The following is a 13,244-nucleotide window of genomic DNA, read 5'->3' as shown; positions in this document are numbered from 1 at the left end:
TATACTCTTCATGAAATAGTCTGATATTAATTGAAAGTAGATTATGATAAAGTAAACATGCATGTAATACTTATTCCTACAGCAGGTTATTACCTAAAAGTTTTGCCTTAAGTTAAATGTGATTTTCCAATAGAAACAATGGCATTAAAAGAAGATGGGGCTTCCCTGGTGGCGCACTGGTTGGGAGTCTGCCTGCCGATGCAGGGGACATGGGTTCGTGCCCCGGTCTGGGAAGATCCCATGTGCCGCGGAGCGGCTGGGCCCGTGAGCCATGGCCGCTGAGCCTGCGCGTCCGGAGCCTGTGCTCTGCAGCGGGAGAGGCCACAACAGTGAGAGGCCCGCGTACCGCAAAAAAAAAAAAAAAAAAAGATGTTTTCCTAAGGACTCAAATTCAAGGCCTCCCTCTGCTGCTCACTGCTGAGTATACGTCGTTGTGGCAATGCCCCAAATTGGCAATGCGCAGCCTGAGAGGAGGTGGTCTCCCAGAGCCCGCCCATCCTCGATGCTCCCCTCAGCTGATCTAACATGTCTCCCCATCTCCAGGTCAAAACCTCTGAGGACACTCCTCTAACCACTTCACTCTTCACCCTTCTCTCTCCTACAATCCACGGCTCTCCAGCCTATTGTTTTGCTGCAAAAACTTCTTTTGCACTTTTAGACTTTTGCACTTGTGTGCCTAGATGGGATGATTCTATAAATCTATTTTGCAACTTTTTATGTGCTCTTTGTTTTTTTTTTTTTTTTAATTTGCAATGTATTCTGGACACCTTTCCAAGTCATTTCAGAGAGGTAGCTCATTTTTTTCAGTAATTGTGTGGCATTTCACTGCGTAGATGTGCTATAATTTATCAGTTCCTACTGATGAACATTTGTGATGTTTCCCATTTTTTAATATTAAAAACAATGCTGTAATTCTCAAACACTGCTCATAGGGGTACAAATTAGCATAGCAGAATGGATAAACAAATTGTAGCATATATTCATAAACTGGAATATTCACTATATGTGAAAATGAATGAATCACAGTTATAGGTAAGAGCAGGATTAATTACATAAAAAAAGAAGCAGGGCTTCCCTGGTGGCGCAGTGGTTGAGAGTCCGCCTGCAGATGCAGGGTATACGGGTTCGTGCCCCGGTCTGGGAAGATCCCACATGCCGCGGAGCGGCTGGGCCCGTGAGCCATGGCCGCTGAGCCTGCGCGTCCGGAGTCTGTGCTCCGCAACGGGAGAGGCCACAACAGTGAGAGGCCCGCGTACCGCAAAAAAAAAAAAAAAAAAAAAAAAAAAAAAAAAAGAAGCAAGACATGAAAGAATACTTAAAGCATTTTCCATTTATATAAATCTCAAAAATTGGCAAAACTATATTATTTTACAGATGCATACACAGGTGATAAAAATTTAAAGAAAAGGAAAAACATTATTAGCAAAAAGTCAAGATAGTGGTTACTTGTAGAGGCTGTGCTATCCAATATAAATATAATGTGAGCCACGAAAGCAAGCCATAAATGTAATGTTACGTTTTCTAGTAGTCACATTAAACAAAAGGAAAAAAGAGGTGAAATTAGGTACTTCCCTGGTGGTCCAGTGGGTAAGACTCCGTGTTCCAAATGCAGGGGGCCTGGGTTCAATCTCTGGTGGGAGAACTAGGGTCCCACATACCACAGGGCAACCGGGCCCGCGCACAACTAGAGAGAAGCCCACACACCACAAAAGAATCCTGCGAGCCACAACTAAGACCTGATGCAACAAAAAAATAAATAAATATATATTTTTTTTTTTAAAAAGAGTCCACATGCGACAACTAGGAGTCCACATGCTGCAACTAAGACCTGATGCAGCCTAAATAAATATTTTTCAAAAATAGTGGAATTGGGGGCTTCCCTGGTGGTGCAGTGGTTGAGAGTCCGCCTGTCAATGCAGGGGACACGGGTTCGTGCCCCGGTCCGGGAGGATCCCACGTGCCGCGGAGCGGCTGGGCCCGTGAGCCATGGCCGCTGATCCTGCGCGTCCGGAGCCTGTGCTCCGCAACGGGAGAGGCCACAACAGTGAGAGGCCCGCGTACCGCAAAAAAAAAAAAAAAAAAAAGTGAAATTGGACTTCCCTGGTGGCATAGTGGTTAAGAATCCACCTGCCAATGCAGGGGACACAGGTTCAATCCCTGGTCTGGGAAGATCCCACATGCCACAGAGCAACTAAGCCCACATGCCATAACTACTGAGCCTGCGCTCTAGAGCCCACAAACCACAACTACTGAGCCCCTGTGCCACAACTACTGAGCCTGCGCTCTAGAGCCCACAAGCTACAACTACTGTGCCACAACTACTAAAGCCCGTATGCCTAGAGCCTGTGCTCCACAACAAGAGAAGCCACCGCAATGAGAAGCCCATGCACCACAACGAAGAGTAGCCCCTGCTCGATGCAACTAAAGAAAGCCCACGCATGGAAATGACCCAATGCAGCCAAAAATAAATAAAATAAATAATTTATTTTTTTAAAAAACAGTGAAATTAATATATATTTAACCCAATACATTCAAAATATTTTCATTTCAATATGTAATCAATATTAAAAATTATTAATGAAGTGCTTTACATTTTCTTATACTAAATCTTCATAATCCAGTGTGAGCTTTATACTCACAGCACATGTGAATTCCACCTAGCCAGATATCAAGTGCTTATTAGCCATATGTGGCTGGTGGCTACCATACTGGACAACCCAGTTCTAGCAGATATAAAAATCAGGAAAGAAGTTACCCCTATAGGAAAGAAGTAAAATTGTAATTGGGAAGGACCCTGGGGACTTCTGGGGAACTGGCATTATTATCTTTCCTGATATGAGTGTTGGTTACATGAATGTTTGCTTCATAATTATTCATTAAATCATAATATGAACTTTATGAGCTTTTTCAAATGTGCGTTATTTCATCAAAAAAAGTTTTTAAATTACTGAATGTAAGGACTTCCCTGGTGGCGCAGTGGTTAAGAATCCACCTGCCAATGAAGGGGACACAGTTTCGAGCCCTGGTCCAGGAAGATCCCACATGCCACGGAGCAACTAAGCCTGTGCGCCACAACTACTGAGCCTGCACTCTAGAGCCTGGGGGGGCCAACTACTGAGCCCACATGCCACAACTACTGAAGCCCACACGCCTAGAGCCCGTGCTCCACAACAAGAGAAGCCACTGCAATGAGAAGCCCACGCACCGCAACAGAGTAGCCCCTGCTCACTGAAACTAGAGAAAGCTCGCACACAGCAACAAAGACCCAATACAGCCAAAAATAAATAAATAAATAAATAAATTTTTCTTTAAATACTGAATGTAGGGCTTCCTTGGTGGCGCAGTGGTTGAGAGTCTGCCTGCCGACGCAGGGGACACGGGTTCGTGCCCCGGTCCGGGAGGCTCACACATGCTGTGGACCGGCTGGGCCCGTGAGCCATGGCCGCTGAGCCTGCGCGTCTGGAGCCTGTGCTCCACAACGGGAGAGGCCACAACAGTGAGAGGCCCACATACCGCAAAAAAAAAAAAAAAAATATATATATATATATATATATATACTGAATGTATATTCTTGTAATTTATTGTTATAAACTTGAGCAAGTATTTCTGAAGGATAAATTTATAGAAGTGTAAATACTGGATCAAATGATACAAACATTAAAACACTGAATAGTACTAAATTACCTTCCAAATGCTTATACCAATTCTCACTCCTACCAATAACGAGTGAAAATTCCCATTTCTCCACATACTTACTAACACTGGGTTTTATCAATTTTAGGACATTTTTGACAGGTAAGTGTAAGAAGATATCTGAAGAGTTAGGTCATTCAATGACTATTTCAAGAAATTACAAAGTATTCCATTCAGTACACGTTCTCCTTTTGCACATGCAGGCACTAACAATCAGCTTGGTGGTCCTCCTGGTGCCTCTGAAACAGATGGGACACCAGTGTTCTTGGGTAACCATTGCCCTGCACTAGCAGCTTTACCCTGCAGCTAGATAATATTTGAAATAGCCTTGCTTGAAAGTGCCTACACCAGCCTTCATTCTGACTGAACATGTTAGCATTTGATACTTCGCCTCAGGGCTTTCATGCTTTCAAGCTTTGGCTTGAGTGGTGGCCAAAAGCAAAGACCTCAAAGCCAAAGACGACCTTGATTCCACAGACTGAAAAAAAAAAAAAATCTTACATCTTGGCACTATTCCAAACTTTCTCCTCTAGTGGCATTATAGTCCTGTTTCCTTTTATGTGACATTTTAAATGTTTAGAATATATGTTTAGGACTCCTCTAATAAAATTGCCTTCAGAGATGGATTATCAGCCACGTAAGAAAAATGAGTCCTATTACTCTATAATCACAAAATACTCCTTTATTTGTCAGATTCTTCGCGCTCTCCCTCCCCTCTCTTTCCTCCTTCCCTTTCCTCTTCCTTCTCTCTCCCAACATTGCTTAGCTTAGTTCTGATCTCTCTTTCCTTGCTCTGCAACAGCCTGAGAATCCCAGAAGCAAGATGCCCCAGGACCAAAAGGTGGGCAACAGAGAAGTAAGGAACCCTGGAGACAAATTGAGATTTTTAACCACAGAAGCACTTACCCAGAGCATTAGCAAGTACTACTAGGTAGCCGATTGTGTTAGCTGGGTACCTAGGCTAACTTTGTAAGACTTATGAACAAACTGGACTCAACGAACATGCTCTCGGAATGGAACTTGTTCGTATGTAGGGGACTTACTGTAGATCTATAGAGGAGGGCGACTAGTGCTTATTTGCTAGCAGGAGTCAATAACATGGGCACAAATAACTTGGCCCCCAAGTGAAATAATAAGTAATTAATTCAGGCCTGCGTGTACTTCTCTCTGAAGTGAGAAAAAGAGACTGTCTGGTATTGTAGAACTATGATTACAGAACAGGATATCCGACTAAGTAGGGGTTTCCAGGCTCCATTGCCGAACTCCTGAATCAGATTCATCAAGGATGATCCTCCTGGTTAGGAACCACTTAAGAGAAGGAGGCACACAGAGGTTCAGCCTAATAGCCCAAGGCATAAATCTGCAGACACACACACACACACACACACACACACACACACACACACAGGCCCATCACTTATTAGTATGTGACTTTGAAAGTCGTTATGACTCTTGCTTTTCTTATCAGTAAGACAGAGATGATGCCTACCACAAAGCGCTAGTTTAAGGATTCTGTGTGTAAAGCACTTGCACATAATAAGTTCTCAACAATAAGTACTTATGATAATAATCAGATAATGATTTTAACAAGATGATAAGTGCCATCCAATTTTTCTGAATCTTTTTACAATAAGCTCATATTATTTTTATGCTTAGGGGAAAAAATTAAGCTCCTTCTATTTTTAATGGGTCTTGCTTTTTCAACAGCATAGCCTTTAAGTACCATTATAGAACCTGCTATTAAAATTTTAAAGAGGAGGGGGAATGTGGGTCAGTTTCATGGAATAGGAACTAGGGAAAAAAATAATTTCCATCTCTTAAAAACATAACTTTTTTTATCCCAGTTATATTTACAGGTACTGAAATAGAAATGAACAAGACAGACATAAGATCTACTCTTAAAGTCTTTATGGAGTAGTAGGAAAGCAACGACTTATAACAGAAATCACTGGAATTGTGCTAAGTGACACTGTGTCACAAGGCCCCTCACCAGGTCTGGAGGGTCACAGAGGTTTCCTGAAGAAGAGATACCTATGCTGGGTAGAAAAAAGAAAATCTAGAAGAAGAGTAGAGAAGCACTCACCAGGCAGAGGAAGGAGCCTGGGTAAACTCCCTGAGGTGGAAAGAAGAGTGGGAGAGGGAGCAGTAGTTGGTTGAGAATCATTAAGAAAAAGCTTGTGAAGCACAGAGAGGCAGATCGTCCAGGCCTGTGGAAAGGTTAAGGATTTGGGACGTGATCCCAAATACAATGGAAAGCCATGGGTGGGTTTTAGGTGGAAGTGATATCATATGACCTATCCTTTCATAGAGTAGTCTGGGTGCTTTGTGAAGCACTGAGATGTTGTGATATAATAAGAAATACATACTTGGTCTTCATCCCAGGTTCTTGGCACAGAGCTTCAAAAACCCTTACAATTTCCTGAGTGGACAGAGGTGACAGGAGTGTTTTGTGTTATTCATAAGAAGTCATTTTCAACCATACCTGAGTTGAACGAGGAACTCTTGATAGGGCCCTAGATAGTTTCAGGGTGGGGCTGGGGGAACCAACCATGTGATTAAAGTGTGGGAACTTTCAGTCCCACCCATCCAGGGAGAGGAGAGGGGCTGGAGATTGAGTTTAATCACCAAAATCGCAGCAATATCTTTTTGGATCCACCTCCTAGGGTAATGAAAATAAAAACAAAAATAAACAAATGTAACCTAATTAAACTTAAAAGCTTTTGCATAGCAAAGGAAACCAGAAACAAAACGAAAAGACCACCCACAGAATGGGAGAAAATATTTGCAAACGATGTGACCGACAAGGGATTAATTTCCAAAATATACAAACAGCTCATGCAGATCAATATCAAAAAAATAAACAACTCAATCAAAAAATGGGCAGAAGATCTAAATAAACATTTCTCCAAAGAAGACATACAGATGGCCAAAAAGCACATGAAAAGATCCTCACCATCACTAATTATTAGAGAAATGCAAATCAAAACTACACAGTCAGAATGGCCCTCATCAAAAAGTCTACAAACAGTAAGTCTACAAACAGTCTACACTGTTGGTGGGAATGTAAATTGGTACAGCCGCTGCAGAGAACAGTATGGAGGTTCCTCAAAAAACTAAAAGTAGAGCTACCATATGATCCAGCAATCCCACTCCTGGGCATATATTTGGAGAAAACCATAATTTGAAAAGATACATGCACGCCAGTGCAGCACTATTTACAATAGCCAAGACAAGGAAGCAACCTAAAAGTCCACTGACAGAGTTTAATCACCAACGGTCAGTGATTTAGTCAATCATGCCACATAATGGAACCACCATAAAACAATGGGGTTGGGAGAGCTTCTGAGTTAGCGAACACATCAAGGTGCTGGGAGGGTGGTACACCTGAAGAGGACATGGACGCTCCTTGCCCCTTCCCACATACTTTGCCCAATACATCTCTTCCATTTGTCTGCTCCTGAGTATTCTTGGAGTCAGGCATGATAACCATTTCACCATGAGGTCCCTCTAAGTATTCTTTATAATAAACCAGTAATAATAAGTAAAGTGTTCTCCTGAGTTCTAGCAAATTATCAAACCCCAGGAGGGGATCATAGGAACCCCTGATTTATAGCCAGTAGGTCAGAAATACAATGGTCCAGACTTTCCATTGGTGTCTGAAGCAGGGGCAGTCTTGTGGGACTGGGCCCTAAGCCTGTGGGATCTGACACTAACTCCAGGTAGACAGTGTCAGAATTTAATTGAATTGTAGGACACCCAGCTAGTGTGAGAAAATTGGTTTTGGTGTGGGGAAGAAAAACATACATTTGGTTTCAGAAGTGTTGTGAGTACAGAAAAAGAGTTTTACTTTAAGAATGGATTGAGGGGAGGTAGGAATTAATGGAAAAATGGCAGTATAGGTAAAAATGAAAAATAGACAATTCTCATCAATTATTTAGGAGGTGGAATCAACAAAACTTGATGGTGGATTGGAAACGGCAAATGAGGAAAAGTGAAGCAATAAGGGTAAATCCTAGGTTTCTGATTTGGATAACTATGCTTGGGGGTACCATCTACTGAGATGGCAAGCACTGAACCAGGATCAGGTCCTAGGGGCCAAGAAGAGGAAATTAGAGTGTCCAGTATATAGCAGGAAATAGGCACTCAGAAGCAAGGTCTGGACTGCATTATCAATTTGGGAGTGGTCGCCCCAGGAATGTGTCATCAATACGTCCCCAGACCCCATCTCCTCCAACTGTAAAGTGAGGCCACATCTCCATGAACATCTAAATTGCTTCATCCTTTCCCAGGGCTCTCCTCCAGAAATACCCAAAGATTCTCAGGGCTGCTCACACTGGCCCAGCTCTCCCAATCCTAATGTGCGTCTTGCTGCCACCACAGCAAGGGCAGAGGACTCAGACATGCCCCTCAAGTCAGGTCTCCACCACCACTGACCCCTCTGTGGCCAAGCCTACAGGTCACCTCCAGCACTTTCTTCCTGGATGGCAAAATCAAAGACCAGTGTTGCCATCAAGGGAAGAATTGCTCTCACTCCTGATTTCCTTGAGGAAAGGTTTTCCTTCAGTGCATTCCTAGCCCATCTCCATTTGGGGACGTAAAATGACTTACCCGCTTGGAAACTTGGAAAGAACTGGAAACGCAAGATATTCACCTATCTTCTTGGGAATGAGCTACCCCCTGGGAGTCCAATTTGTCTGCTCCTCCAGAGGCTGGCTCTTCCCCCCACACCCTGGTCCAGCACTGCCTGTGACTGATAGGGAAATTCTGCCTAATTCTGGGCTTTGAGATGAGCAAAACCATTTTGAATAACAGACCTAAAGTATATCATGCCCTTTGACAGTAAAAAAGGGGGAGAGGTGGAGATTTTGGCCCATTATGGTATCTAGTACATACCGTTTACTATTTGCTGTCTCTCCATAACATAAACTAAATGTGTACGTCATTTTTAAGTATAAATACACCATAAGTTAACCAGTCCTCAATGAACAGCCATTCACCTTGTTACCACTTTTCTACTGTTTAAGCCTCATCTCAATTAATATCCTTGAACATATAATTTAACTGTCTATAGACTAAGGGTAGAGCTGCTGGGTCAAAAGACATATATATTTTTTTTTGTGGGGGGGAGCTGCATTGGGTCTTCGTTGCTGCGAGCAGGCTTTCTCTAGTTGCGGAGCGGGGGCTACTCTTCGTTGCAGTGCGTGGGCTTCTCATTGCGGTGGCTTCTCTTGTTGCGGAGCACGGGCTCTAGGCACGCAGGCACAGTAGTTGTGGCACAGACTCTAGAGCACAGGCTCAGTAGTTGTGTCGCACGGGCTTAGTTGCTCCACAGCATGTGGGATATTCCTGGACCAGGGCTCGAACCCGTGTCCCCTGCATTGGCACGTGGATTCTTAACCACTGCGCCACCAGGGGAGTCCTATATATATTTCTGTTTGCTTGTTGTGTTTTTTGTTTTTTAAATATTGATACACCTTGAGACAATATACACTTCTACCTGCATGAATGTATTAGTATTATATTGCTACATAATAAACAAACTTAAAAGCATAGAAGTGTCTGTGGTTGGGGAGTGTAGGTACAGCTTCCCTGTGTTCTTCACTGAGAGTTTCACAAGGTTGCAGCCAAGGTGTCAGCTGAGCTGTGTTCTCATCTGGACACTCAACTAAAGGAGAATTTTCTACCTGGTAGCTGTATGAATGAGAATCTGGCTTCTTACCAGCTGTCAGCTAGAGGCTGCCCGCAGTACCTAGAGGCTGCCCACAGTTCCCTGCCACATGGCCTTCTCCATAGTAAGTTGAAAGCATGGCACTTTGCTTCTTCAAGGCCAGTCACAGAATCTCTCCTCTCCAGTGTACCAAGATAGGGTCTTTAAAAATGTAACATATTCATGAAAGTGACATCCCATCACTGCTGTCATTGAAGCAAATCACATGTCCTACCCACTGTCAAGGGGAGGGGGTTCTAGAGGACATAACACCAGAGGGCAGAGGTCATGGGACCATCTTAGAATGCTGCTTCCCACAATGAAGCTTCCCACCCAGCTCCGCATGCCAATCCTAGGTTATCAACCTCTGCCCATCTGACAGGTAATGAAATATCTTATTTTTATTGGCATTCTTTGATCACCAGTGACGCTAAATACCTTTTTATATATTTTCTGGTTATTTCCTATTTCTTCTTTTGTGACATGTTTCTGCTCTTGCCCAATGTTTTACTGAAATGTTGGTACAAATCAACAATCTCTTATTTGCAATCCCCAAAATCAAAAAGACTCTGAAAATCTTAAATTGTTCACAACCCATTTGGTAGCATAATCTGGCTTGATATGAACTCTTTTGTCAGCAAAACGTTCTCTGGACTGATGCAAAACTATTTATAGTTTTATTTACCTCATTTACTGTGAATATTCATATAGTTCAATGCAGAACTAAAAATATATTTGATAAACTGCATATTGCCCTGGGCCTCACTAGGAATATTAAATAATATACACCATTTACCTTTCTAGAGCCCCCAAAAATCGTAATTCTGAAATATTTATAGTCCCAAGTGTTTTTGAATAGGGGTTATGGGACTCTATTTCTTATTGATTTCCAAAATGTTTTTGTAGATTAGGAAAGTAAACATACTTTCATAGATACTGCCAGTTTTTCCCCATTTTGCCATGTTCCAATCTATCGTATAGCATTATAGTTTTTTAAAATTATTAATTAATTCATGTTCATTGCAAAAAGCTTCAAATATATATTATAACAGTGGTTCTTAATCCTAGATCCATTTCCTGATTATTATCTCTCCATATTCATCAGACTACTAAACAGCTCCACTCAAATATTTCATCAACATCAAACTTGACACATCAAAAACAAATCATTTCCTCCTATGCCAAACCCATTCCCCTCTTTATATTAATTTTTAATGAATCAAAACTTCATTAAAAATTCAATAACCACTCAACTGAGTCAGCCAAAAATCTGGTCAGCAACCATGACTTCCAAATCTCCTCTACCCTTGACATCTCTCAATTTTTTCCACTTCTCATCTCCACTGCAACAAGCTTAGTTTGACCACCATGCGCTGCCTGAATTACTCTAACAGCCTTTTTTTTTTTTTTTTTTTGCGGTACGCGGACCTCTCACTGTTGTGGCCTCTTCCGTTGCAGAGCACAGGTTCCGGACGCGCAGGCTCAGCGGCCATGGCTCACGGGCCTAGCCGCTCCGCGGCATGTGGGATCTTCCCGGACCGGGGCACGAACCCGCGTCCCCTGCATCGGCAGGCGGACCCTCAACCACTGCGCCAGCAGGGAAGCCCTCTAACAGCCTTTTAAATAGTTTTCCTACCAGAGTTTTTATCCTCTCCAATCCATGTTTAACGTTGTAACCAGAATGATCTTACTAAAATGCAAATCTGGGGAATTCCCTAGCGGTCCAGTGGTTAGGACTCCGTGCTTTCACTGCAGAGCGCCCGGGTTCAATCCCTGGTCAGGGAACTAAGGTCCCACAGGCACGCGGTGTGGCCAAAAAAAAAAAAAAAAAAGCAAATCTGCTATCACGCCCTCGTTTAAAACTCTCCAATGACTCCCACTGCTCTAGGGCTTACAAAGCCCTTTACCATCTACAACCCACTGACTCCTGCAGGATCACCCCTACACCTGATCGTTTCCCCCAAGTCCCCATGTCAGTGAATGTCACCACTTACCAAGTTGCTCAGGACAGAAACCTGGACTCTCTCCTCCCCCTCACTCTCTATATCTACTTTGTCACCATATCTTGCTTCTACCTCAGTGCCACCACCTTGGTCCAAGTTACCCTCTTTTTCTCACCTAGACTACTAAACTAGCCTTTCCTCATTGAGGAGGGAGCGAAGTAGATGGTTCTCATGAATAGCTTGACCAACCATTAGTAAAGAGTTCAATTCTGTACTGTAAAAATGTTCGTGTAAGGACATTTGACATATGCTTTTAAAAACCCTGGTGAATATTTAAGAATCAGAGAAACTAGGGTTTCCATGTAAACTATAAAATAAAATAAAATAGGGACTGTCCTGGTGGTACAGTGGTTAAGAATCCGCCTGCCAAAGCAGGGGACACAGGTTCAAGCCCTGGTCCAAGAAGATCCCACATGTCGCGGAGCAACTAAGTCTGTGCGCCACAACTACTGAGCCTGTGCTCTAGAGCCCGCGAGCCACAACTACTGAGCCCACGTGCCACAACTACTGAAGCCTGTGCTCCGTGACAAGAGGAGCCACCTCAGTGAGAAGCCCATGCACCGCAATGAAGAGTAGCGCCCGCACGCCGCAACTAGAGAAAGCCTGCATGCAGCAACGAAGACCCAACGCGGCCAAAAATAAATAACTAAATAAATTTTTTTTAAATAAATAAATTAAATTAAATAAAGTAAAATAACAAGATCCAGGCTTTGTATATATTGCAAAGACTGAAAGCTGACAAATCAAGAAAACAAATACCAAGAAAAAATATTATGCTTTAATAAAACCATGGTACTATTTTATTACTCAAGGTAAATGAAGTAAAGAAGTTTAAAGGGACCGAGATTTCATTCTGCTTGAAAGCTCACAAGTTAGCCTATTAACTGTCTGACGGATGCTGACAAAGACAGGAGACTCCAGAGTCAGAGACAAAGGTCTTTATTGCCCTCAGCAACAGAAGTAGCTGGAGGATAGAGTTTCTTGTTAAGGATCCTCAAGCTCTAATTCTCACAGAGAGGCATAAAGAGGGCCTAGGTAACATCTATACATACAATGGGTTTCATTACAGGCGAGAACCCCTGAACTTTGAGAACCCAAATCTTTTTATACTGGACAGTAAGCATGTCTCTGCCTTTTGCTCCAGAGACGAACACTCTGTTATCTTCCAAGGTTCTAAGCAAACCTACCATTCACCCTAAAAGGAGACACTACATATTCCAAAGCTGTTCCTTTAACAAACATCCTTAGAAAGATAGTCGGGAACAAAGGCAATCAGAACCACTGTTATAAGACATGCAGAAAATGTGAGAGGCCCACAGAGAACTATCTCCCAACAATATCCACTCCACGCACACATTAGTTTCTATACATCTCTCTTTTTTTGGCCACGCTGCTTGGCATATGGGATCTTTGCTCCCTGACCAGGGATTGAACTCACAACCCCTGCATTGGAAGCGTGGAGTCTTAACCACTGGACCGCCAGGGAAGTCCCAGTTTCTATACATCATTACGCCGCTCCATCAGCCACTCTAATTAATCTAACCAACAGAGGCTGGAACCAAATCAACTTATCTAGCACAGCATTTAATTAAGGCTACTATCAAATAGGATTCTGACAACAGGATGAGGCCATCCTACCTTGATCTCAACCATGGCCCCCAGCATTCTAGAACCAACCCAGCTTAACAAATCCCCAGAACTATCAGGGTCTAATTTAGAAAGCCATGTTTCTGTATTGACCTTTCCACTTGGCCCAAGGCATTAAACCAGGCACAGCAAGGTGTACTTGAGATTGCACAAAATCCACCTTGGCCCATAAGGAGGAAGTCTAGGTCAATTCT

The sequence above is a fragment of the Phocoena phocoena genome, chromosome 2 (genome assembly GCF_963924675.1).
Source record: "Phocoena phocoena chromosome 2, mPhoPho1.1, whole genome shotgun sequence".
Lineage (NCBI taxonomy): Eukaryota > Metazoa > Chordata > Mammalia > Artiodactyla > Phocoenidae > Phocoena > Phocoena phocoena.
The sequence above is the reverse complement of the archived record's forward strand: the minus strand, read 5'-3'. Positions refer to the sequence as shown.